At 61.4% G+C, this 23,647-nt stretch overlaps 5 pseudogenes; all 5 read left to right on the forward strand.

Moving 5' to 3' along the window:
• The first annotated feature begins 3,661 nt into the window (after positions 1-3,661).
• On the forward strand, positions 3,662-3,780 carry LOC142863943 (uncharacterized; annotated as a pseudogene).
• A 3,944-nt stretch (positions 3,781-7,724) lies between these two features.
• LOC142863944 (uncharacterized) lies at positions 7,725-7,843 on the forward strand (annotated as a pseudogene).
• A 3,938-nt stretch (positions 7,844-11,781) lies between these two features.
• LOC142863945 (uncharacterized) lies at positions 11,782-11,900 on the forward strand (annotated as a pseudogene).
• A 3,953-nt stretch (positions 11,901-15,853) lies between these two features.
• Positions 15,854-15,972, forward strand: LOC142863947 (uncharacterized; annotated as a pseudogene).
• Positions 15,973-19,908: 3,936 nt separating this feature from the next.
• Positions 19,909-20,027, forward strand: LOC142863948 (uncharacterized; annotated as a pseudogene).
• The last annotated feature ends 3,620 nt before the right edge of the window (positions 20,028-23,647 follow it).

Raw genomic sequence — 23,647 nt, forward strand, 5'->3', positions numbered from 1 at the left:
GAAGGCCAGGATGTCATTTTGAGGGAGTATGTGACCAGAACTCCTCCCGTTGCTTTTGGGGTTCTATGGGCTACACGTAGGAATCTCTGGTGGTGGCACCTGATGTTGGGGGATCCGGAGTCACACCCAGACCTGCTCCACAGGCCTCCTTTTACTTTTCTCTTCGGATTCGTTATTTTTTTATTTATTTATTTATTTATTTATTTATTTATTTATTTATTTATTTATTTTTGAGACAGAGTCTCGGTTTGTTGCCCAGGCTAGAGTGAGTGCCGTGGCGTCAGCCTAGCTCACAGCAACTTCAAACTCCTGGGCTGGAGTGATCCTTCTGCCTCAGCCTCCCGGGTAGCTGGGACTACAGGCATGCGCCACCATGCCCAGCTAATTTTTTATATATATATATATATATCAGTTGGCCAATTAATTTCTTTCTATTGATAGTAGAGACGGGGTCTCGCTCTTGCTCAGGCTGGTTTTGAACTCCTGACCTTGAGCAATCCACCCGCCTCGGCCTCCCAAGAGCTAGGATTACAGGCGTGAGCCACAGCGCCCGGCCGGATTCATTATTTTTAAAAAGTGTCTCTTATCTCTATTATTGCATTTTCTTTTCTCTCTCTTTTCAAGCAGATGATGGGAGTCCAAGTATTAAGGTGACATGTGTTGCCCGTGCCCCCCTCTCCCACCCCCGTGTTCTTATTCATTTACCTCTCATGTTGTTCCAGCGTATTGTGGGGGTACCAATGTTAAGGTCGGGTGCGTTGCCCTCTCCCAGCCTCCCCCCTCGGGTCAGAGCTTCAAGTGCGCCCATCCCCCAGTCGGTGCGCACCCACCGCATTCCTAATGGATGTGTATGCCCATCCCCTCCCCACACCCGCCCGACACCCACCCGATGAAGGTGATTCCTCTGTGTCCACTTAGGTGTCCATCAGTTCGTACCCATTTGCTGGTGAGCGTGAGCACGTGGTGCTCGTGTGTCCATTCTTGGGATACTTGGCTTACTGGAACGGGTTCCAGCTCTGGCCAGGAGAACCACGAGAGGTGCCCCCTCACCGCTGCTCCTCATAGCCGAATAGCACTCCGTGGTGTCCACGCGCCACATTTCATTTACGCACTCGTGGGTCGATGGGCACTCGGGTCGCTTCCAGGTCTTTGCGATTGTGACTTGTGCCCTGACTCTAACCCTAACCCTTACCCAGCCCGTCTCCTCCACGGCCCCTGCCTGACTGACTCCTTCCCGCCCGGCCTGTCACCTGTCACCGTCCTCTGCCCCTGCCTGACACGCTCCTCCCCGCCCGGGCTGTCACCGTCCTCGGCCCCTGCCTGACGGGGCTCCTCCGTCGCCTGGGCCTTCCAAGGGCTTGGTGTGGACGCTGGTTCCAGGACGCCCTCCCAGGAAGCCGGTAGCAGGGCGGCTGCGGCGTCTCCCGCAACCCAACCGTCCGACGGCCGGCCGGCCGGCCGCCCGTCCCTAAGTGGCCTGCGGGGGACGTGCTCCCGCTGTGCCGTGGGGGCCCAGCCTGGTGTCTTCTCTGAGGCCCCGCGGCTGCCGCTCCCCGCAAGGGGAGAGCCGCGGAGGTGGGGACCGCCTCCTCATGGGGACGTACACCCAGCTCTCCACGTCGGATTCCGGGGCTCTCTGTCCTGCCAGAAGGCCCAGCTGGCCTGCGGGTCCTTAGAGTGGCAAAAACATCCGAAAACTGAGATTGAGGGTCTGGTGGGTGTCTGCACTTTTGTGCTGGGCACCCCAGGGAGGCCCGGGGGCTGGCTGGACAACGCGGTCTGCTGGGCTGGGGGGGGGGTTTGGAGGAGCAACTGATGCCCTTTGCACTTTGGGTAGCAAGTGTCTGAGGTGTCTCTGGGCCCTGCGCCATGTGGGGGCGGGGGCGGGGGCGGGGTGGGAGGAGGAGGAGGAGGAGGAGGACGAGGAGGAGGAGGAGGCGGGAAGGGCTGTGGCCTGCAGTCGTGTTCCCCGGGGTGGCACGGCATGTGGCTTCTTCCACAGGCTGCTTGGCCTGGGCTCCCTGCACCTGGGCCTTTGGAGGACTGGCCCTGTGCTTGCCAACACTTCCTGCAGGGACCCAGAGCTGGGAGGTTGCATCTCTCAGCCCTGGGTCGGGCAGAGCCCCAGCGGGCCATGCCCACAAGCTCTCTCAGCACGGGTCCCCCAGAAGGCTCCTTTGGGACCAGGATTCTCTTGCGGGTGACTCTTTAAGGTCTGGCCCCTGGATGGAGGGGCACCAGGAGTAGAGGAGCAGGAAGGGGAAGGGGGTGGCCATGCGAGGGGACACTTTCAGGCCAAGTCCCAGCTTCAGCCTGATCCTCCTAGGAACCCCGGGGTGTACATCACACCTCCTGGTTGCCCCGCTCTGAGACAAGGAGCCGGGCTTCGCATTCCCACAGCAGCCAGTCGTGGGCTGAGGACACCTGGGGCGTTGGGAACTCCCTGGCTTCTCCTTGGATTAACATCTGGAGCTGCTTGGGAATCGTGCCGCCACACACACCCGAGTGCAGGTGTCTTCTGCACAGACTGCGGGCCTCGCTCTTCTGAATGCCGCTAGCTCGCCACCCACCCACGGGTGACCCTGGTCAGGGTACTTTCTCTCAGGGGCAGACTCTGATCCGGGCGGGCTACCGGTGTCTCTGTTTGCTCCTTTCTTTCTTCCATTTCGGGAAAGGCTTCCTTACTGGGTGTGGAAATCTCCAATGCCTTTCCTCGCCTATTCTGTCAGCTTTCAAATTCTCTTTCAGTTGCCACCCTCACAGATGGATTAGGAAACTCTTTCCGGTGCACTCATTAGTGAAATGACCTCAATGACGCTGGAATCCAATATCTAGTCGCCGATTTTTAGCGAGTCCACACGCCAGGGTGGTTGGGGTCCAATGCAGCCCCTGCCAGCCCCAGGCCCCTTGGACTGGGCCACAGGAGGACACAGAGGAGCGTCCCGGCCCCCACGGTAGCGTTGCCGGCAGTTCTCCAAGGGCTTGGGGGTTTTCCAGAGGGAGGAGATGGAGGGGACTGATTTCTTCAGCGCCCCACAAACCACGCCACCCCACCCCACCCATGGGACACATCCCGAGAGAGAGAGAGAGAGAGAGAGAGAGAGAGAGAGAGAGAGAGAGAGAGAGAGAGAGAGAGAGAGAGACGCCCCATACACTCGCTCCCCTCCCCCGTGCGCTGTGCCCCAGCCCTGGCCCGGGGGAATAGGCGGCCGCCCGGCCACAGGGCGCGGGGCGCAGCTGAAAGGGGTTGTGGGGGAGGGCGGCCCCTGGCTGGGGTCAAAGGGCGGGCGCCCCGCCCGCCCGTGCGCAGTCAGCGCGCTGGGGGTGGGGGCGGGGAGGTGAAGGAGGCCAGGCGAGGAGAGGAGGGGGGCTGGAAGGTCTCCACCTTGGCGGGTCCAGCCGTGGAGGCGCATCTTGTGTGAGTGTGAGTGAGTGAGTGAGTGTGAGTGTGAGTGTGTGTGTATAGAGAGACAGCCCCCAACCCCGGCCCGCCGCTCCCTGCCCGCCCCGCCTGTCACCCCCGCCCGCCGGACCCGGCCGGCGAACTCAACAGGCCCGGCCCGGCGCGGGTCAGCGCCGGCGCGGGGCCTGGGGCGGGAGGAGGCGGCGGGGAAGCGCAGAGAGGCTCGGCTTCTTGAGCGGGGCAGGGGCGCCCTCCGGCGTCCACGGCCACACCACCCTGAACGCGCCCGATCTCCTCTGGTCTCGGAAGCTAAGCAGGGTCGGGCCTGGTTAGAACTTGGATGGGAGACCGCCCGGGAATACCGGGTGCCTTAGGCTTCTTCTTCTTCTTTTTTTTTTTTTTTTGCCTCTGGTTCTGTCGCGTTTCTGGGAGTGCGGGGGCGGCCCGGGGTGGGGGTGACCCCCACCCTCAGCGCCCGCCGCGGTGCCTGGCGCCCCAGCCCGCACCGTGGGGCCTCCTCTTGTCCCGAGCCGCGACACCGCCGCCACGCGGCAGCATGCGTGGCTTCTGGACTGTCAGGTCTCAGACCAAAGGTCTGCTCTGTGGGAACCGACACGCTGGAGGAAACCTTGAGAGTCTGAGAGGGGAGGGAGTTCCCGAAGAAGGCCAGGATGTCATTTTGAGGGAGTATGTGACCAGAACTCCTCCCGTTGCTTTTGGGGTTCTATGGGCTACACGTAGGAATCTTTGGTGGTGGCACCTGATGTTGGGGGATCCTGAGTCACACCCAGACCTGCTCCACAGGCCTCCTTTTACTTTTCTCTTCGGATTCGTTATTTTTTTATTTATTTATTTATTTATTTATTTATTTATTTATTTTTTTTTTTTTTTTTTGAGACAGAGTCTCGGTTTGTTGCCCAGGCTAGAGTGAGTGCCGTGGCGTCAGCCTAGCTCACAGCAACTTCAAACTCCTGGGCTGGAGTGATCCTTCTGCCTCAGCCTCCCGGGTAGCTGGGACTACAGGCATGCGCCACCATGCCCAGCTAATTTTTTATATATATATATATATATCAGTTGGCCAATTAATTTCTTTCTATTGATAGTAGAGACGGGGTCTCGCTCTTGCTCAGGCTGGTTTTGAACTCCTGACCTTGAGCAATCCACCCGCCTCGGCCTCCCAAGAGCTAGGATTACAGGCGTGAGCCACAGCGCCCGGCCGGATTCATTATTTTTAAAAAGTGTCTCTTATCTCTATTATTGCATTTTCTTTTCTCTCTCTTTTCAAGCAGATGATGGGAGTCCAAGTATTAAGGTGACATGTGTTGCCCATGCCCCCCTCTCCCACCCCCGTGTTCTTATTCATTTACCTCTCATGTTGTTCCAGCGTATTGTGGGGGTACCAATGTTAAGGTCGGGTGCGTTGCCCTCTCCCAGCCTCCCCCCTCGGGTCAGAGCTTCAAGTGCGCCCATCCCCCAGTCGGTGCGCACCCACCGCATTCCTAATGGATGTGTATGCCCATCCCCTCCCCACACCCGCCCGACACCCACCCGATGAAGGTGATTCCTCTGTGTCCACTTAGGTGTCCATCAGTTCGTACCCATTTGCTGGTGAGCGTGAGCACGTGGTGCTCGTGTGTCCATTCTTGGGATACTTGGCTTACTGGAACGGGTTCCAGCTCTGGCCAGGAGAACCACGAGAGGTGCCCCCTCACCGCTGCTCCTCATAGCCGAATAGCACTCCGTGGTGTCCACGCGCCACATTTCATTTACGCACTCGTGGGTCGATGGGCACTCGGGTCGCTTCCAGGTCTTTGCGATTGTGACTTGTGCCCTGACTCTAACCCTAACCCTTACCCAGCCCGTCTCCTCCACGGCCCCTGCCTGACTGACTCCTTCCCGCCCGGCCTGTCACCTGTCACCGTCCTCTGCCCCTGCCTGACACGCTCCTCCCCGCCCGGGCTGTCACCGTCCTCGGCCCCTGCCTGACGGGGCTCCTCCGTCGCCTGGGCCTTCCAAGGGCTTGGTGTGGACGCTGGTTCCAGGACGCCCTCCCAGGAAGCCGGTAGCAGGGCGGCTGCGGCGTCTCCCGCAACCCAACCGTCCGACGGCCGGCCGGCCAGCCGGCCGCCCGTCCCTAAGTGGCCTGCGGGGGACGTGCTCCCGCTGTGCCGTGGGGGCCCAGCCTGGTGTCTTCTCTGAGGCCCCGCGGCTGCCGCTCCCCGCAAGGGGAGAGCCGCGGAGGTGGGGACCGCCTCCTCATGGGGACGTACACCCAGCTCTCCACGTCGGATTCCGGGGCTCTCTGTCCTGCCAGAAGGCCCAGCTGGCCTGCGGGTCCTTAGAGTGGCAAAAACATCCGAAAACTGAGATTGAGGGTCTGGTGGGTGTCTGCACTTTTGTGCTGGGCACCCCAGGGAGGCCCGGGGGCTGGCTGGACAACGCGGTCTGCTGGGCTGGGGGGGGGGTTTGGAGGAGCAACTGATGCCCTTTGCACTTTGGGTAGCAAGTGTCTGAGGTGTCTCTGGGCCCTGCGCCATGTGGGGGCGGGGGCGGGGGCGGGGTGGGAGGAGGAGGAGGAGGAGGAGGACGAGGAGGAGGAGGAGGCGGGAAGGGCTGTGGCCTGCAGTCGTGTTCCCCGGGGTGGCACGGCATGTGGCTTCTTCCACAGGCTGCTTGGCCTGGGCTCCCTGCACCTGGGCCTTTGGAGGACTGGCCCTGTGCTTGCCAACACTTCCTGCAGGGACCCAGAGCTGGGAGGTTGCATCTCTCAGCCCTGGGTCGGGCAGAGCCCCAGCGGGCCATGCCCACAAGCTCTCTCAGCACGGGTCCCCCAGAAGGCTCCTTTGGGACCAGGATTCTCTTGCAGGTGACTCTTTAAGGTCTGGCCCCTGGATGGAGGGGCACCAGGAGTAGAGGAGCAGGAAGGGGAAGGGGGTGGCCATGCGAGGGGACACTTTCAGGCCAAGTCCCAGCTTCAGCCTGATCCTCCTAGGAACCCCGGGGTGTACATCACACCTCCTGGTTGCCCCGCTCTGAGACAAGGAGCCGGGCTTCGCATTCCCACAGCAGCCAGTCGTGGGCTGAGGACACCTGGGGCGTTGGGAACTCCCTGGCTTCTCCTTGGATTAACATCTGGAGCTGCTTGGGAATCGTGCCACCACACACACCCGAGTGCAGGTGTCTTCTGCACAGACTGCGGGCCTCGCTCTTCTGAATGCCGCTAGCTCGCCACCCACCCACGGGTGACCCTGGTCAGGGTACTTTCTCTCAGGGGCAGACTCTGATCCGGGCGGGCTACCGGTGTCTCTGTTTGCTCCTTTCTTTCTTCCATTTCGGGAAAGGCTTCCTTACTGGGTGTGGAAATCTCCAATGCCTTTCCTCGCCTATTCTGTCAGCTTTCAAATTCTCTTTCAGTTGCCACCCTCACAGATGGATTAGGAAACTCTTTCCGGTGCACTCATTAGTGAAATGACCTCAATGACGCTGGAATCCAATATCTAGTCGCCGATTTTTAGCGAGTCCACACGCCAGGGTGGTTGGGGTCCAATGCAGCCCCTGCCAGGCCCAGGCCCCTTGGACTGGGCCACAGGAGGACACAGAGGAGCGTCCCGGCCCCCACGGTAGCGTTGCCGGCAGTTCTCCAAGGGCTTGGGGGTTTTCCAGAGGGAGGAGATGGAGGGGACTGATTTCTTCAGCGCCCCACAAACCACGCCACCCCACCCCACCCATGGGACACATCCCGAGAGAGAGAGAGAGAGAGAGAGAGAGAGAGAGAGAGAGAGAGAGAGAGAGAGAGAGAGAGAGACGCCCCATACACTCGCTCCCCTCCCCCGTGCGCTGTGCCCCAGCCCTGGCCCGGGGAATAGGCGGCCGCCCGGCCACAGGGCGCGGGGCGCAGCTGAAAGGGGTTGTGGGGAGGGCGGCCCCTGGCTGGGGTCAAAGGGCGAGCGCCCCGCCCGCCCGTGCGCAGTCAGCGCGCTGGGGGTGGGGGCGGGGAGGTGAAGGAGGCCAGGCGAGGAGAGGAGGGGGGCTGGAAGGTCTCCACCTTGGCGGGTCCAGCCGTGGAGGCGCATCTTGTGTGAGTGTGAGTGAGTGAGTGAGTGTGAGTGTGAGTGTGTGTGTATAGAGAGACAGCCCCCAACCCCGGCCCGCCGCTCCCTGCCCGCCCCGCCTGTCACCCCCGCCCGCCGGACCCGGCCGGCGAACTCAACAGGCCCGGCCCGGCGCGGGTCAGCGCCGGCGCGGGGCCTGGGGCGGGAGGAGGCGGCGGGGAAGCGCAGAGAGGCTCGGCTTCTTGAGCGGGGCAGGGGCGCCCTCCGGCGTCCACGGCCACACCACCCTGAACGCGCCCGATCTCCTCTGGTCTCGGAAGCTAAGCAGGGTCGGGCCTGGTTAGAACTTGGATGGGAGACCGCCCGGGAATACCGGGTGCCTTAGGCTTCTTCTTCTTCTTTTTTTTTTTTTTTGCCTCTGGTTCTGTCGCGTTTCTGGGAGTGCGGGGGCGGCCCGGGGTGGGGGTGACCCCCACCCTCAGCGCCCGCCGCGGTGCCTGGCGCCCCAGCCCGCACCGTGGGGCCTCCTCTTGTCCCGAGCCGCGACACCGCCGCCACGCGGCAGCATGCGTGGCTTCTGGACTGTCAGGTCTCAGACCAAAGGTCTGCTCTGTGGGAACCGACACGCTGGAGGAAACCTTGAGAGTCTGAGAGGGGAGGGAGTTCCCGAAGAAGGCCAGGATGTCATTTTGAGGGAGTATGTGACCAGAACTCCTCCCGTTGCTTTTGGGGTTCTATGGGCTACACGTAGGAATCTCTGGTGGTGGCACCTGATGTTGGGGGATCCGGAGTCACACCCAGACCTGCTCCACAGGCCTCCTTTTACTTTTCTCTTCGGATTCGTTATTTTTTTATTTATTTATTTATTTATTTATTTATTTATTTATTTATTTATTTATTTTTTTTTGAGACAGAGTCTCGGTTTGTTGCCCAGGCTAGAGTGAGTGCCGTGGCGTCAGCCTAGCTCACAGCAACTTCAAACTCCTGGGCTGGAGTGATCCTTCTGCCTCAGCCTCCCGGGTAGCTGGGACTACAGGCATGCGCCACCATGCCCAGCTAATTTTTTATATATATATATATATATCAGTTGGCCAATTAATTTCTTTCTATTGATAGTAGAGACGGGGTCTCGCTCTTGCTCAGGCTGGTTTTGAACTCCTGACCTTGAGCAATCCACCCGCCTCGGCCTCCCAAGAGCTAGGATTACAGGCGTGAGCCACAGCGCCCGGCCGGATTCATTATTTTTAAAAAGTGTCTCTTATCTCTATTATTGCATTTTCTTTTCTCTCTCTTTTCAAGCAGATGATGGGAGTCCAAGTATTAAGGTGACATGTGTTGCCCGTGCCCCCCTCTCCCACCCCCGTGTTCTTATTCATTTACCTCTCATGTTGTTCCAGCGTATTGTGGGGGTACCAATGTTAAGGTCGGGTGCGTTGCCCTCTCCCAGCCTCCCCCCTCGGGTCAGAGCTTCAAGTGCGCCCATCCCCCAGTCGGTGCGCACCCACCGCATTCCTAATGGATGTGTATGCCCATCCCCTCCCCACACCCGCCCGACACCCACCCGATGAAGGTGATTCCTCTGTGTCCACTTAGGTGTCCATCAGTTCGTACCCATTTGCTGGTGAGCGTGAGCACGTGGTGCTCGTGTGTCCATTCTTGGGATACTTGGCTTACTGGAACGGGTTCCAGCTCTGGCCAGGAGAACCACGAGAGGTGCCCCCTCACCGCTGCTCCTCATAGCCGAATAGCACTCCGTGGTGTCCACGCGCCACATTTCATTTACGCACTCGTGGGTCGATGGGCACTCGGGTCGCTTCCAGGTCTTTGCGATTGTGACTTGTGCCCTGACTCTAACCCTAACCCTTACCCAGCCCGTCTCCTCCACGGCCCCTGCCTGACTGACTCCTTCCCGCCCGGCCTGTCACCTGTCACCGTCCTCTGCCCCTGCCTGACACGCTCCTCCCCGCCCGGGCTGTCACCGTCCTCGGCCCCTGCCTGACGGGGCTCCTCCGTCGCCTGGGCCTTCCAAGGGCTTGGTGTGGACGCTGGTTCCAGGACGCCCTCCCAGGAAGCCGGTAGCAGGGCGGCTGCGGCGTCTCCCGCAACCCAACCGTCCGACGGCCGGCCGGCCGGCCGCCCGTCCCTAAGTGGCCTGCGGGGGACGTGCTCCCGCTGTGCCGTGGGGGCCCAGCCTGGTGTCTTCTCTGAGGCCCCGCGGCTGCCGCTCCCCACAAGGGGAGAGCCGCGGAGGTGGGGACCGCCTCCTCATGGGGACGTACACCCAGCTCTCCACGTCGGATTCCGGGGCTCTCTGTCCTGCCAGAAGGCCCAGCTGGCCTGCGGGTCCTTAGAGTGGCAAAAACATCCGAAAACTGAGATTGAGGGTCTGGTGGGTGTCTGCACTTTTGTGCTGGGCACCCCAGGGAGGCCCGGGGGCTGGCTGGACAACGCGGTCTGCTGGGCTGGGGGGGGGGTTTGGAGGAGCAACTGATGCCCTTTGCACTTTGGGTAGCAAGTGTCTGAGGTGTCTCTGGGCCCTGCGCCATGTGGGGGCGGGGGCGGGGGCGGGGTGGGAGGAGGAGGAGGAGGAGGAGGACGAGGAGGAGGAGGAGGCGGGAAGGGCTGTGGCCTGCAGTCGTGTTCCCCGGGGTGGCACGGCATGTGGCTTCTTCCACAGGCTGCTTGGCCTGGGCTCCCTGCACCTGGGCCTTTGGAGGACTGGCCCTGTGCTTGCCAACACTTCCTGCAGGGACCCAGAGCTGGGAGGTTGCATCTCTCAGCCCTGGGTCGGGCAGAGCCCCAGCGGGCCATGCCCACAAGCTCTCTCAGCACGGGTCCCCCAGAAGGCTCCTTTGGGACCAGGATTCTCTTGCGGGTGACTCTTTAAGGTCTGGCCCCTGGATGGAGGGGCACCAGGAGTAGAGGAGCAGGAAGGGGAAGGGGGTGGCCATGCGAGGGGACACTTTCAGGCCAAGTCCCAGCTTCAGCCTGATCCTCCTAGGAACCCCGGGGTGTACATCACACCTCCTGGTTGCCCCGCTCTGAGACAAGGAGCCGGGCTTCGCATTCCCACAGCAGCCAGTCGTGGGCTGAGGACACCTGGGGCGTTGGGAACTCCCTGGCTTCTCCTTGGATTAACATCTGGAGCTGCTTGGGAATCGTGCCGCCACACACACCCGAGTGCAGGTGTCTTCTGCACAGACTGCGGGCCTCGCTCTTCTGAATGCCGCTAGCTCGCCACCCACCCACGGGTGACCCTGGTCAGGGTACTTTCTCTCAGGGGCAGACTCTGATCCGGGCGGGCTACCGGTGTCTCTGTTTGCTCCTTTCTTTCTTCCATTTCGGGAAAGGCTTCCTTACTGGGTGTGGAAATCTCCAATGCCTTTCCTCGCCTATTCTGTCAGCTTTCAAATTCTCTTTCAGTTGCCACCCTCACAGATGGATTAGGAAACTCTTTCCGGTGCACTCATTAGTGAAATGACCTCAATGACGCTGGAATCCAATATCTAGTCGCCGATTTTTAGCGAGTCCACACGCCAGGGTGGTTGGGGTCCAATGCAGCCCCTGCCAGGCCCAGGCCCCTTGGACTGGGCCACAGGAGGACACAGAGGAGCGTCCCGGCCCCCACGGTAGCGTTGCCGGCAGTTCTCCAAGGGCTTGGGGGTTTTCCAGAGGGAGGAGATGGAGGGGACTGATTTCTTCAGCGCCCCACAAACCACGCCACCCCACCCCACCCATGGGACACATCCCGAGAGAGAGAGAGAGAGAGAGAGAGAGAGAGAGAGAGAGAGAGAGAGAGAGAGAGAGACGCCCCATACACTCGCTCCCCTCCCCCGTGCGCTGTGCCCCAGCCCTGGCCCGGGGGAATAGGCGGCCGCCCGGCCACAGGGCGCGGGGCGCAGCTGAAAGGGGTTGTGGGGGAGGGCGGCCCCTGGCTGGGGTCAAAGGGCGAGCGCCCCGCCCGCCCGTGCGCAGTCAGCGCGCTGGGGGTGGGGGCGGGGAGGTGAAGGAGGCCAGGCGAGGAGAGGAGGGGGGCTGGAAGGTCTCCACCTTGGCGGGTCCAGCCGTGGAGGCGCATCTTGTGTGAGTGTGAGTGAGTGAGTGAGTGTGAGTGTGAGTGTGTGTGTATAGAGAGACAGCCCCCAACCCCGGCCCGCCGCTCCCTGCCCGCCCCGCCTGTCACCCCCGCCCGCCGGACCCGGCCGGCGAACTCAACAGGCCCGGCCCGGCGCGGGTCAGCGCCGGCGCGGGGCCTGGGGCGGGAGGAGGCGGCGGGGAAGCGCAGAGAGGCTCGGCTTCTTGAGCGGGGCAGGGGCGCCCTCCGGCGTCCACGGCCACACCACCCTGAACGCGCCCGATCTCCTCTGGTCTCGGAAGCTAAGCAGGGTCGGGCCTGGTTAGAACTTGGATGGGAGACCGCCCGGGAATACCGGGTGCCTTAGGCTTCTTCTTCTTCTTTTTTTTTTTTTTTTGCCTCTGGTTCTGTCGCGTTTCTGGGAGTGCGGGGGCGGCCCGGGGTGGGGGTGACCCCCACCCTCAGCGCCCGCCGCGGTGCCTGGCGCCCCAGCCCGCACCGTGGGGCCTCCTCTTGTCCCGAGCCGCGACACCGCCGCCACGCGGCAGCATGCGTGGCTTCTGGACTGTCAGGTCTCAGACCAAAGGTCTGCTCTGTGGGAACCGACACGCTGGAGGAAACCTTGAGAGTCTGAGAGGGGAGGGAGTTCCCGAAGAAGGCCAGGATGTCATTTTGAGGGAGTATGTGACCAGAACTCCTCCCGTTGCTTTTGGGGTTCTATGGGCTACACGTAGGAATCTCTGGTGGTGGCACCTGATGTTGGGGGATCCGGAGTCACACCCAGACCTGCTCCACAGGCCTCCTTTTACTTTTCTCTTCGGATTCGTTATTTTTTTATTTATTTATTTATTTATTTATTTATTTATTTATTTATTTATTTATTTTTTTTTTTTTGAGACAGAGTCTCGGTTTGTTGCCCAGGCTAGAGTGAGTGCCGTGGCGTCAGCCTAGCTCACAGCAACTTCAAACTCCTGGGCTGGAGTGATCCTTCTGCCTCAGCCTCCCGGGTAGCTGGGACTACAGGCATGCGCCACCATGCCCAGCTAATTTTTTATATATATATATATATATCAGTTGGCCAATTAATTTCTTTCTATTGATAGTAGAGACGGGGTCTCGCTCTTGCTCAGGCTGGTTTTGAACTCCTGACCTTGAGCAATCCACCCGCCTCGGCCTCCCAAGAGCTAGGATTACAGGCGTGAGCCACAGCGCCCGGCCGGATTCATTATTTTTAAAAAGTGTCTCTTATCTCTATTATTGCATTTTCTTTTCTCTCTCTTTTCAAGCAGATGATGGGAGTCCAAGTATTAAGGTGACATGTGTTGCCCGTGCCCCCCTCTCCCACCCCCGTGTTCTTATTCATTTACCTCTCATGTTGTTCCAGCGTATTGTGGGGGTACCAATGTTAAGGTCGGGTGCGTTGCCCTCTCCCAGCCTCCCCCCTCGGGTCAGAGCTTCAAGTGCGCCCATCCCCCAGTCGGTGCGCACCCACCGCATTCCTAATGGATGTGTATGCCCATCCCCTCCCCACACCCGCCCGACACCCACCCGATGAAGGTGATTCCTCTGTGTCCACTTAGGTGTCCATCAGTTCGTACCCATTTGCTGGTGAGCGTGAGCACGTGGTGCTCGTGTGTCCATTCTTGGGATACTTGGCTTACTGGAACGGGTTCCAGCTCTGGCCAGGAGAACCACGAGAGGTGCCCCCTCACCGCTGCTCCTCATAGCCGAATAGCACTCCGTGGTGTCCACGCGCCACATTTCATTTACGCACTCGTGGGTCGATGGGCACTCGGGTCGCTTCCAGGTCTTTGCGATTGTGACTTGTGCCCTGACTCTAACCCTAACCCTTACCCAGCCCGTCTCCTCCACGGCCCCTGCCTGACTGACTCCTTCCCGCCCGGCCTGTCACCTGTCACCGTCCTCTGCCCCTGCCTGACACGCTCCTCCCCGCCCGGGCTGTCACCGTCCTCGGCCCCTGCCTGACGGGGCTCCTCCGTCGCCTGGGCCTTCCAAGGGCTTGGTGTGGACGCTGGTTCCAGGACGCCCTCCCAGGAAGCCGGTAGCAGGGCGGCTGCGGCGTCTCCCGCAACCCAACCGTCCGACGGCCGGCCGGCCAGCCGGCCGCCCGTCCCTAAGTGGCCTGCGGGGGACGTGCTCCCGCTGTGCCGTGGGGGCCCAGCCTGGTGTCTTCTCTGAGGCCCCGCGGCTGCCGCTCCCCGCAAGGGGAGAGCCGCGGAGGTGGGGACCGCCTCCTCATGGGGACGTACACCCAGCTCTCCACGTCGGATTCCGGGGCTCTCTGTCCTGCCAGAAGGCCCAGCTGGCCTGCGGGTCCTTAGAGTGGCAAAAACATCCGAAAACTGAGATTGAGGGTCTGGTGGGTGTCTGCACTTTTGTGCTGGGCACCCCAGGGAGGCCCGGGGGCTGGCTGGACAACGCGGTCTGCTGGGCTGGGGGGGGGGTTTGGAGGAGCAACTGATGCCCTTTGCACTTTGGGTAGCAAGTGTCTGAGGTGTCTCTGGGCCCTGCGCCATGTGGGGGCGGGGGCGGGGGCGGGGTGGGAGGAGGAGGAGGAGGAGGAGGACGAGGAGGAGGAGGAGGCGGGAAGGGCTGTGGCCTGCAGTCGTGTTCCCCGGGGTGGCACGGCATGTGGCTTCTTCCACAGGCTGCTTGGCCTGGGCTCCCTGCACCTGGGCCTTTGGAGGACTGGCCCTGTGCTTGCCAACACTTCCTGCAGGGACCCAGAGCTGGGAGGTTGCATCTCTCAGCCCTGGGTCGGGCAGAGCCCCAGCGGGCCATGCCCACAAGCTCTCTCAGCACGGGTCCCCCAGAAGGCTCCTTTGGGACCAGGATTCTCTTGCGGGTGACTCTTTAAGGTCTGGCCCCTGGATGGAGGGGCACCAGGAGTAGAGGAGCAGGAAGGGGAAGGGGGTGGCCATGCGAGGGGACACTTTCAGGCCAAGTCCCAGCTTCAGCCTGATCCTCCTAGGAACCCCGGGGTGTACATCACACCTCCTGGTTGCCCCGCTCTGAGACAAGGAGCCGGGCTTCGCATTCCCACAGCAGCCAGTCGTGGGCTGAGGACACCTGGGGCGTTGGGAACTCCCTGGCTTCTCCTTGGATTAACATCTGGAGCTGCTTGGGAATCGTGCCGCCACACACACCCGAGTGCAGGTGTCTTCTGCACAGACTGCGGGCCTCGCTCTTCTGAATGCCGCTAGCTCGCCACCCACCCACGGGTGACCCTGGTCAGGGTACTTTCTCTCAGGGGCAGACTCTGATCCGGGCGGGCTACCGGTGTCTCTGTTTGCTCCTTTCTTTCTTCCATTTCGGGAAAGGCTTCCTTACTGGGTGTGGAAATCTCCAATGCCTTTCCTCGCCTATTCTGTCAGCTTTCAAATTCTCTTTCAGTTGCCACCCTCACAGATGGATTAGGAAACTCTTTCCGGTGCACTCATTAGTGAAATGACCTCAATGACGCTGGAATCCAATATCTAGTCGCCGATTTTTAGCGAGTCCACACGCCAGGGTGGTTGGGGTCCAATGCAGCCCCTGCCAGGCCCAGGCCCCTTGGACTGGGCCACAGGAGGACACAGAGGAGCGTCCCGGCCCCCACGGTAGCGTTGCCGGCAGTTCTCCAAGGGCTTGGGGGTTTTCCAGAGGGAGGAGATGGAGGGGACTGATTTCTTCAGCGCCCCACAAACCACGCCACCCCACCCCACCCATGGGACACATCCCGAGAGAGAGAGAGAGAGAGAGAGAGAGAGAGAGAGAGAGAGAGAGAGAGAGAGAGAGAGAGAGACGCCCCATACACTCGCTCCCCTCCCCCGTGCGCTGTGCCCCAGCCCTGGCCCGGGGGAATAGGCGGCCGCCCGGCCACAGGGCGCGGGGCGCAGCTGAAAGGGGTTGTGGGGGAGGGCGGCCCCTGGCTGGGGTCAAAGGGCGAGCGCCCCGCCCGCCCGTGCGCAGTCAGCGCGCTGGGGGTGGGGGCGGGGAGGTGAAGGAGGCCAGGCGAGGAGAGGAGGGGGGCTGGAAGGTCTCCACCTTGGCGGGTCCAGCCGTGGAGGCGCATCTTGTGTGAGTGTGAGTGAGTGAGTGAGTGTGAGTGTGAGTGTGTGTGTATAGAGAGACAGCCCCCAACCCCGGCCCGCCGCTCCCTGCCCGCCCCGCCTGTCACCCCCGCCCGCCGGACCCGGCCGGCGAACTCAACAGGCCCGGCCCGGCGCGGGTCAGCGCCGGCGCGGGGCCTGGGGCGGGAGGAGGCGGCGGGGAAGCGCAGAGAGGCTCGGCTTCTTGAGCGGGGCAGGGGCGCCCTCCGGCGTCCACGGCCACACCACCCTGAACGCGCCCGATCTCCTCTGGTCTCGGAAGCTAAGCAGGGTCGGGCCTGGTTAGAACTTGGATGGGAGACCGCCCGGGAATACCGGGTGCCTTAGGCTTCTTCTTCTTCTTTTTTTTTTTTTTTTGCCTCTGGTTCTGTCGCGTTTCTGGGAGTGCGGGGGCGGCCCGGGGTGGGGGTGACCCCCACCCTCAGCGCCCGCCGCGGTGCCTGGCGCCCCAGCCCGCACCGTGGGGCCTCCTCTTGTCCCGAGCCGCGACACCGCCGCCACGCGGCAGCATGCGTGGCTTCTGGACTGTCAGGTCTCAGACCAAAGGTCTGCTCTGTGGGAACCGACACGCTGGAGGAAACCTTGAGAGTCTGAGAGGGGAGGGAGTTCCCGAAGAAGGCCAGGATGTCATTTTGAGGGAGTATGTGACCAGAACTCCTCCCGTTGCTTTTGGGGTTCTATGGGATACACGTAGGAATCTCTGGTGGTGGCACCTGATGTTGGGGGATCCGGAGTCACACCCAGACCTGCTCCACAGGCCTCCTTTTACTTTTCTCTTCGGATTCGTTATTTTTTTATTTATTTATTTATTTATTTATTTATTTTTTTTTTTTTTTTTTGAGACAGAGTCTCGGTTTGTTGCCCAGGCTAGAGTGAGTGCCGTGGCGTCAGCCTAGCTCACAGCAACTTCAAACTCCTGGGCTGGAGTGATCCTTCTGCCTCAGCCTCCCGGGTAGCTGGGACTACAGGCATGCGCCACCATGCCCAGCTAATTTTTTATATATATATATATATATCAGTTGGCCAATTAATTTCTTTCTATTGATAGTAGAGACGGGGTCTCGCTCTTGCTCAGGCTGGTTTTGAACTCCTGACCTTGAGCAATCCACCCGCCTCGGCCTCCCAAGAGCTAGGATTACAGGCGTGAGCCACAGCGCCCGGCCGGATTCATTATTTTTAAAAAGTGTCTCTTATCTCTATTATTGCATTTTCTTTTCTCTCTCTTTTCAAGCAGATGATGGGAGTCCAAGTATTAAGGTGACATGTGTTGCCCGTGCCCCCCTCTCCCACCCCCGTGTTCTTATTCATTTACCTCTCATGTTGTTCCAGCGTATTGTGGGGGTACCAATGTTAAGGTCGGGTGCGTTGCCCTCTCCCAGCCTCCCCCCTCGGGTCAGAGCTTCAAGTGCGCCCATCCCCCAGTCGGTGCGCACCCACCGCATTCCTAATGGATGTGTATGCCCATCCCCTCCCCACACCCGCCCGACACCCACCCGATGAAGGTGATTCCTCTGTGTCCACTTAGGTGTCCATCAGTTCGTACCCATTTGCTGGTGAGCGTGAGCACGTGGTGCTCGTGTGTCCATTCTTGGGATACTTGGCTTACTGGAACGGGTTCCAGCTCTGGCCAGGAGAACCACGAGAGGTGCCCCCTCACCGCTGCTCCTCATAGCCGAATAGCACTCCGTGGTGTCCACGCGCCACATTTCATTTACGCACTCGTGGGTCGATGGGCACTCGGGTCGCTTCCAGGTCTTTGCGATTGTGACTTGTGCCCTGACTCTAACCCTAACCCTTACCCAGCCCGTCTCCTCCACGGCCCCTGCCTGACTGACTCCTTCCCGCCCGGCCTGTCACCTGTCACCGTCCTCTGCCCCTGCCTGACACGCTCCTCCCCGCCCGGGCTGTCACCGTCCTCGGCCCCTGCCTGACGGGGCTCCTCCGTCGCCTGGGCCTTCCAAGGGCTTGGTGTGGACGCTGGTTCCAGGACGCCCTCCCAGGAAGCCGGTAGCAGGGCGGCTGCGGCGTCTCCCGCAACCCAACCGTCCGACGGCCGGCCGGCCAGCCGGCCGCCCGTCCCTAAGTGGCCTGCGGGGGACGTGCTCCCGCTGTGCCGTGGGGGCCCAGCCTGGTGTCTTCTCTGAGGCCCCGCGGCTGCCGCTCCCCGCAAGGGGAGAGCCGCGGAGGTGGGGACCGCCTCCTCATGGGGACGTACACCCAGCTCTCCACGTCGGATTCCGGGGCTCTCTGTCCTGCCAGAAGGCCCAGCTGGCCTGCGGGTCCTTAGAGTGGCAAAAACATCCGAAAACTGAGATTGAGGGTCTGGTGGGTGTCTGCGCTTTTGTGCTGGGCACCCCAGGGAGGCCCGGGGGCTGGCTGGACAACGCGGTCTGCTGGGCTGGGGGGGGGGTTTGGAGGAGCAACTGATGCCCTTTGCACTTTGGGTAGCAAGTGTCTGAGGTGTCTCTGGGCCCTGCGCCATGTGGGGGCGGGGGCGGGGGCGGGGTGGGAGGAGGAGGAGGAGGAGGAGGACGAGGAGGAGGAGGAGGCGGGAAGGGCTGTGGCCTGCAGTCGTGTTCCCCGGGGTGGCACGGCATGTGGCTTCTTCCACAGGCTGCTTGGCCTGGGCTCCCTGCACCTGGGCCTTTGGAGGACTGGCCCTGTGCTTGCCAACACTTCCTGCAGGGACCCAGAGCTGGGAGGTTGCATCTCTCAGCCCTGGGTCGGGCAGAGCCCCAGCGGGCCATGCCCACAAGCTCTCTCAGCACGGGTCCCCCAGAAGGCTCCTTTGGGACCAGGATTCTCTTGCGGGTGACTCTTTAAGGTCTGGCCCCTGGATGGAGGGGCACCAGGAGTAGAGGAGCAGGAAGGGGAAGGGGGTGGCCATGCGAGGGGACACTTTCAGGCCAAGTCCCAGCTTCAGCCTGATCCTCCTAGGAACCCCGGGGTGTACATCACACCTCCTGGTTGCCCCGCTCTGAGACAAGGAGCCGGGCTTCGCATTCCCACAGCAGCCAGTCGTGGGCTGAGGACACCTGGGGCGTTGGGAACTCCCTGGCTTCTCCTTGGATTAACATCTGGAGCTGCTTGGGAATCGTGCCGCCACACACACCCGAGTGCAGGTGTCTTCTGCACAGACTGCGGGCCTCGCTCTTCTGAATGCCGCTAGCTCGCCACCCACCCACGGGTGACCCTGGTCAGGGTACTTTCTCTCAGGGGCAGACTCTGATCCGGGCGGGCTACCGGTGTCTCTGTTTGCTCCTTTCTTTCTTCCATTTCGGGAAAGGCTTCCTTACTGGGTGTGGAAATCTCCAATGCCTTTCCTCGCCTATTCTGTCAGCTTTCAAATTCTCTTTCAGTTGCCACCCTCACAGATGGATTAGGAAACTCTTTCCGGTGCACTCATTAGTGAAATGACCTCAATGACGCTGGAATCCAATATCTAGTCGCCGATTTTTAGCGAGTCCACACGCCAGGGTGGTTGGGGTCCAATGCAGCCCCTGCCAGGCCCAGGCCCCTTGGACTGGGCCACAGGAGGACACAGAGGAGCGTCCCGGCCCCCACGGTAGCGTTGCCGGCAGTTCTCCAAGGGCTTGGGGGTTTTCCAGAGGGAGGAGATGGAGGGGACTGATTTCTTCAGCGCCCCACAAACCACGCCACCCCACCCCACCCATGGGACACATCCCGAGAGAGAGAGAGAGAGAGAGAGAGAGAGAGAGAGAGAGAGAGAGAGAGAGAGAGAGAGAGACGCCCCATACACTCGCTCCCCTCCCCCGTGCGCTGTGCCCCAGCCCTGGCCCGGGGGAATAGGCGGCCGCCCGGCCACAGGGCGCGGGGCGCAGCTGAAAGGGGTTGTGGGGGAGGGCGGCCCCTGGCTGGGGTCAAAGGGCGAGCGCCCCGCCCGCCCGTGCGCAGTCAGCGCGCTGGGGGTGGGGGCGGGGAGGTGAAGGAGGCCAGGCGAGGAGAGGAGGGGGGCTGGAAGGTCTCCACCTTGGCGGGTCCAGCCGTGGAGGCGCATCTTGTGTGAGTGTGAGTGAGTGAGTGAGTGTGAGTGTGAGTGTGTGTGTATAGAGAGACAGCCCCCAACCCCGGCCCGCCGCTCCCTGCCCGCCCCGCCTGTCACCCCCGCCCGCCGGACCCGGCCGGCGAACTCAACAGGCCCGGCCCGGCGCGGGTCAGCGCCGGCGCGGGGCCTGGGGCGGGAGGAGGCGGCGGGGAAGCGCAGAGAGGCTCGGCTTCTTGAGCGGGGCAGGGGCGCCCTCCGGCGTCCACGGCCACACCACCCTGAACGCGCCCGATCTCCTCTGGTCTCGGAAGCTAAGCAGGGTCGGGCCTGGTTAGAACTTGGATGGGAGACCGCCCGGGAATACCGGGTGCCTTAGGCTTCTTCTTCTTCTTTTTTTTTTTTTTTTGCCTCTGGTTCTGTCGCGTTTCTGGGAGTGCGGGGGCGGCCCGGGGTGGGGGTGACCCCCACCCTCAGCGCCCGCCGCGGTGCCTGGCGCCCCAGCCCGCACCGTGGGGCCTCCTCTTGTCCCGAGCCGCGACACCGCCGCCACGCGGCAGCATGCGTGGCTTCTGGACTGTCAGGTCTCAGACCAAAGGTCTGCTCTGTGGGAACCGACACGCTGGAGGAAACCTTGAGAGTCTGAGAGGGGAGGGAGTTCCCGAAGAAGGCCAGGATGTCATTTTGAGGGAGTATGTGACCAGAACTCCTCCCGTTGCTTTTGGGGTTCTATGGGCTACACGTAGGAATCTCTGGTGGTGGCACCTGATGTTGGGGGATCCGGAGTCACACCCAGACCTGCTCCACAGGCCTCCTTTTACTTTTCTCTTCGGATTCGTTATTTTTTTATTTATTTATTTATTTATTTATTTATTTATTTATTTATTTATTTTTTTTTTTTGAGACAGAGTCTCGGTTTGTTGCCCAGGCTAGAGTGAGTGCCGTGGCGTCAGCCTAGCTCACAGCAACTTCAAACTCCTGGGCTGGAGTGATCCTTCTGCCTCAGCCTCCCGGGTAGCTGGGACTACAGGCATGCGCCACCATGCCCAGCTAATTTTTTATATATATATATATATATCAGTTGGCCAATTAATTTCTTTCTATTGATAGTAGAGACGGGGTCTCGCTCTTGCTCAGGCTGGTTTTGAACTCCTGACCTTGAGCAATCCACCCGCCTCGGCCTCCCAAGAGCTAGGATTACAGGCGTGAGCCACAGCGCCCGGCCGGATTCATTATTTTTAAAAAGTGTCTCTTATCTCTATTATTGCATTTTCTTTTCTCTCTCTTTTCAAGCAGATGATGGGAGTCCAAGTATTAAGGTGACATGTGTTGCCCGTGCCCCCCTCTCCCACCCCCGTGTTCTTATTCATTTACCTCTCATGTTGTTCCAGCGTATTGTGGGGGTACCAATGTTAAGGTCGGGTGCGTTGCCCTCTCCCAGCCTCCCCCCTCGGGTCAGAGCTTCAAGTGCGCCCATCCCCCAGTCGGTGCGCACCCACCGCATTCCTAATGGATGTGTATGCCCATCCCCTCCCCACACCCGCCCGACACCCACCCGATGAAGGTGATTCCTCTGTGTCCACTTAGGTGTCCATCAGTTCGTACCCATTTGCTGGTGAGCGTGAGCACGTGGTGCTCGTGTGTCCATTCTTGGGATACTTGGCTTACTGGAACGGGTTCCAGCTCTGGCCAGGAGAACCACGAGAGGTGCCCCCTCACCGCTGCTCCTCATAGCCGAATAGCACTCCGTGGTGTCCACGCGCCACATTTCATTTACGCACTCGTGGGTCGATGGGCACTCGGGTCGCTTCCAGGTCTTTGCGATTGTGACTTGTGCCCTGACTCTAACCCTAACCCTTACCCAGCCCGTCTCCTCCACGGCCCCTGCCTGACTGACTCCTTCCCGCCCGGCCTGTCACCTGTCACCGTCCTCTGCCCCTGCCTGACACGCTCCTCCCCGCCCGGGCTGTCACCGTCCTCGGCCCCTGCCTGACGGGGCTCCTCCGTCGCCTGGGCCTTCCAAGGGCTTGGTGTGGACGCTGGTTCCAGGACGCCCTCCCAGGAAGCCGGTAGCAGGGCGGCTGCGGCGTCTCCCGCAACCCAACCGTCCGACGGCCGGCCGGCCGGCCGCCCGTCCCTAAGTGGCCTGCGGGGGACGTGCTCCCGCTGTGCCGTGGGGGCCCAGCCTGGTGTCTTCTCTGAGGCCCCGCGGCTGCCGCTCCCCGCAAGGGGAGAGCCGCGGAGGTGGGGACCGCCTCCTCATGGGGACGTACACCCAGCTCTCCACGTCGGATTCCGGGGCTCTCTGTCCTGCCAGAAGGCCCAGCTGGCCTGCGGGTCCTTAGAGTGGCAAAAACATCCGAAAACTGAGATTGAGGGTCTGGTGGGTGTCTGCACTTTTGTGCTGGGCACCCCAGGGAGGCCCGGGGGCTGGCTGGACAACGCGGTCTGCTGGGCTGGGGGGGGGGTTTGGAGGAGCAACTGATGCCCTTTGCACTTTGGGTAGCAAGTGTCTGAGGTGTCTCTGGGCCCTGCGCCATGTGGGGGCGGGGGCGGGGGCGGGGTGGGAGGAGGAGGAGGAGGAGGAGGACGAGGAGGAGGAGGCGGGAAGGGCTGTGGCCTGCAGTCGTGTTCCCCGGGGTGGCACGGCATGTGGCTTCTTCCACAGGCTGCTTGGCCTGGGCTCCCTGCACCTGGGCCTTTGGAGGACTGGCCCTGTGCTTGCCAACACTTCCTGCAGGGACCCAGAGCTGGGAGGTTGCATCTCTCAGCCCTGGGTCGGGCAGAGCCCCAGCGGGCCATGCCCACAAGCTCTCTCAGCACGGGTCCCCCAGAAGGCTCCTTTGGGACCAGGATTCTCTTGCGGGTGACTCTTTAAGGTCTGGCCCCTGGATGGAGGGGCACCAGGAGTAGAGGAGCAGGAAGGGGAAGGGCGTGGCCATGCGAGGGGACACTTTCAGGCCAAGTCCCAGCTTCAGCCTGATCCTCCTAGGAACCCCGGGGTGTACATCACACCTCCTGGTTGCCCCGCTCTGAGACAAGGAGCCGGGCTTCGCATTCCCACAGCAGCCAGTCGTGGGCTGAGGACACCTGGGGCGTTGGGAACTCCCTGGCTTCTCCTTGGATTAACATCTGGAGCTGCTTGGGAATCGTGCCGCCACACACACCCGAGTGCAGGTGTCTTCTGCACAGACTGCGGGCCTCGCTCTTCTGAATGCCGCTAGCTCGCCACCCACCCACGGGTGACCCTGGTCAGGGTACTTTCTCTCAGGGGCAGACTCTGATCCGGGCGGGCTACCGGTGTCTCTGTTTGCTCCTTTCTTTCTTCCATTTCGGGAAAGGCTTCCTTACTGGGTGTGGAAATCTCCAATGCCTTTCCTCGCCTATTCTGTCAGCTTTCAAATTCTCTTTCAGTTGCCACCCTCACAGATGGATTAGGAAACTCTTTCCGGTGCACTCATTAGTGAAATGACCTCAATGACGCTGGAATCCAATATCTAGTCGCCGATTTTTAGCGAGTCCACACGCCAGGGTGGTTGGGGTCCAATGCAGCCCCTGCCAGGCCCAGGCCCCTTGGACTGGGCCACAGGAGGACACAGAGGAGCGTCCCGGCCCCCACGGTAGCGTTGCCGGCAGTTCTCCAAGGGCTTGGGGGTTTTCCAGAGGGAGGAGATGGAGGGGACTGATTTCTTCAGCGCCCCACAAACCACGCCACCCCACCCCACCCATGGGACACATCCCGAGAGAGAGAGAGAGAGAGAGAGAGAGAGAGAGAGAGAGAGAGAGAGAGAGAGAGAGAGAGAGACGCCCCATACACTCGCTCCCCTCCCCCGTGCGCTGTGCCCCAGCCCTGGCCCGGGGAATAGGCGGCCGCCCGGCCACAGGGCGCGGGGCGCAGCTGAAAGGGGTTGTGGGGAGGGCGGCCCCTGGCTGGGGTCAAAGGGCGAGCGCCCCGCCCGCCCGTGCGCAGTCAGCGCGCTGGGGGTGGGGGCGGGGAGGTGA

This window comes from Microcebus murinus, chromosome 23, assembly GCF_040939455.1.
Source record: "Microcebus murinus isolate Inina chromosome 23, M.murinus_Inina_mat1.0, whole genome shotgun sequence".
Taxonomy (NCBI): Eukaryota; Metazoa; Chordata; class Mammalia; order Primates; family Cheirogaleidae; genus Microcebus; species Microcebus murinus.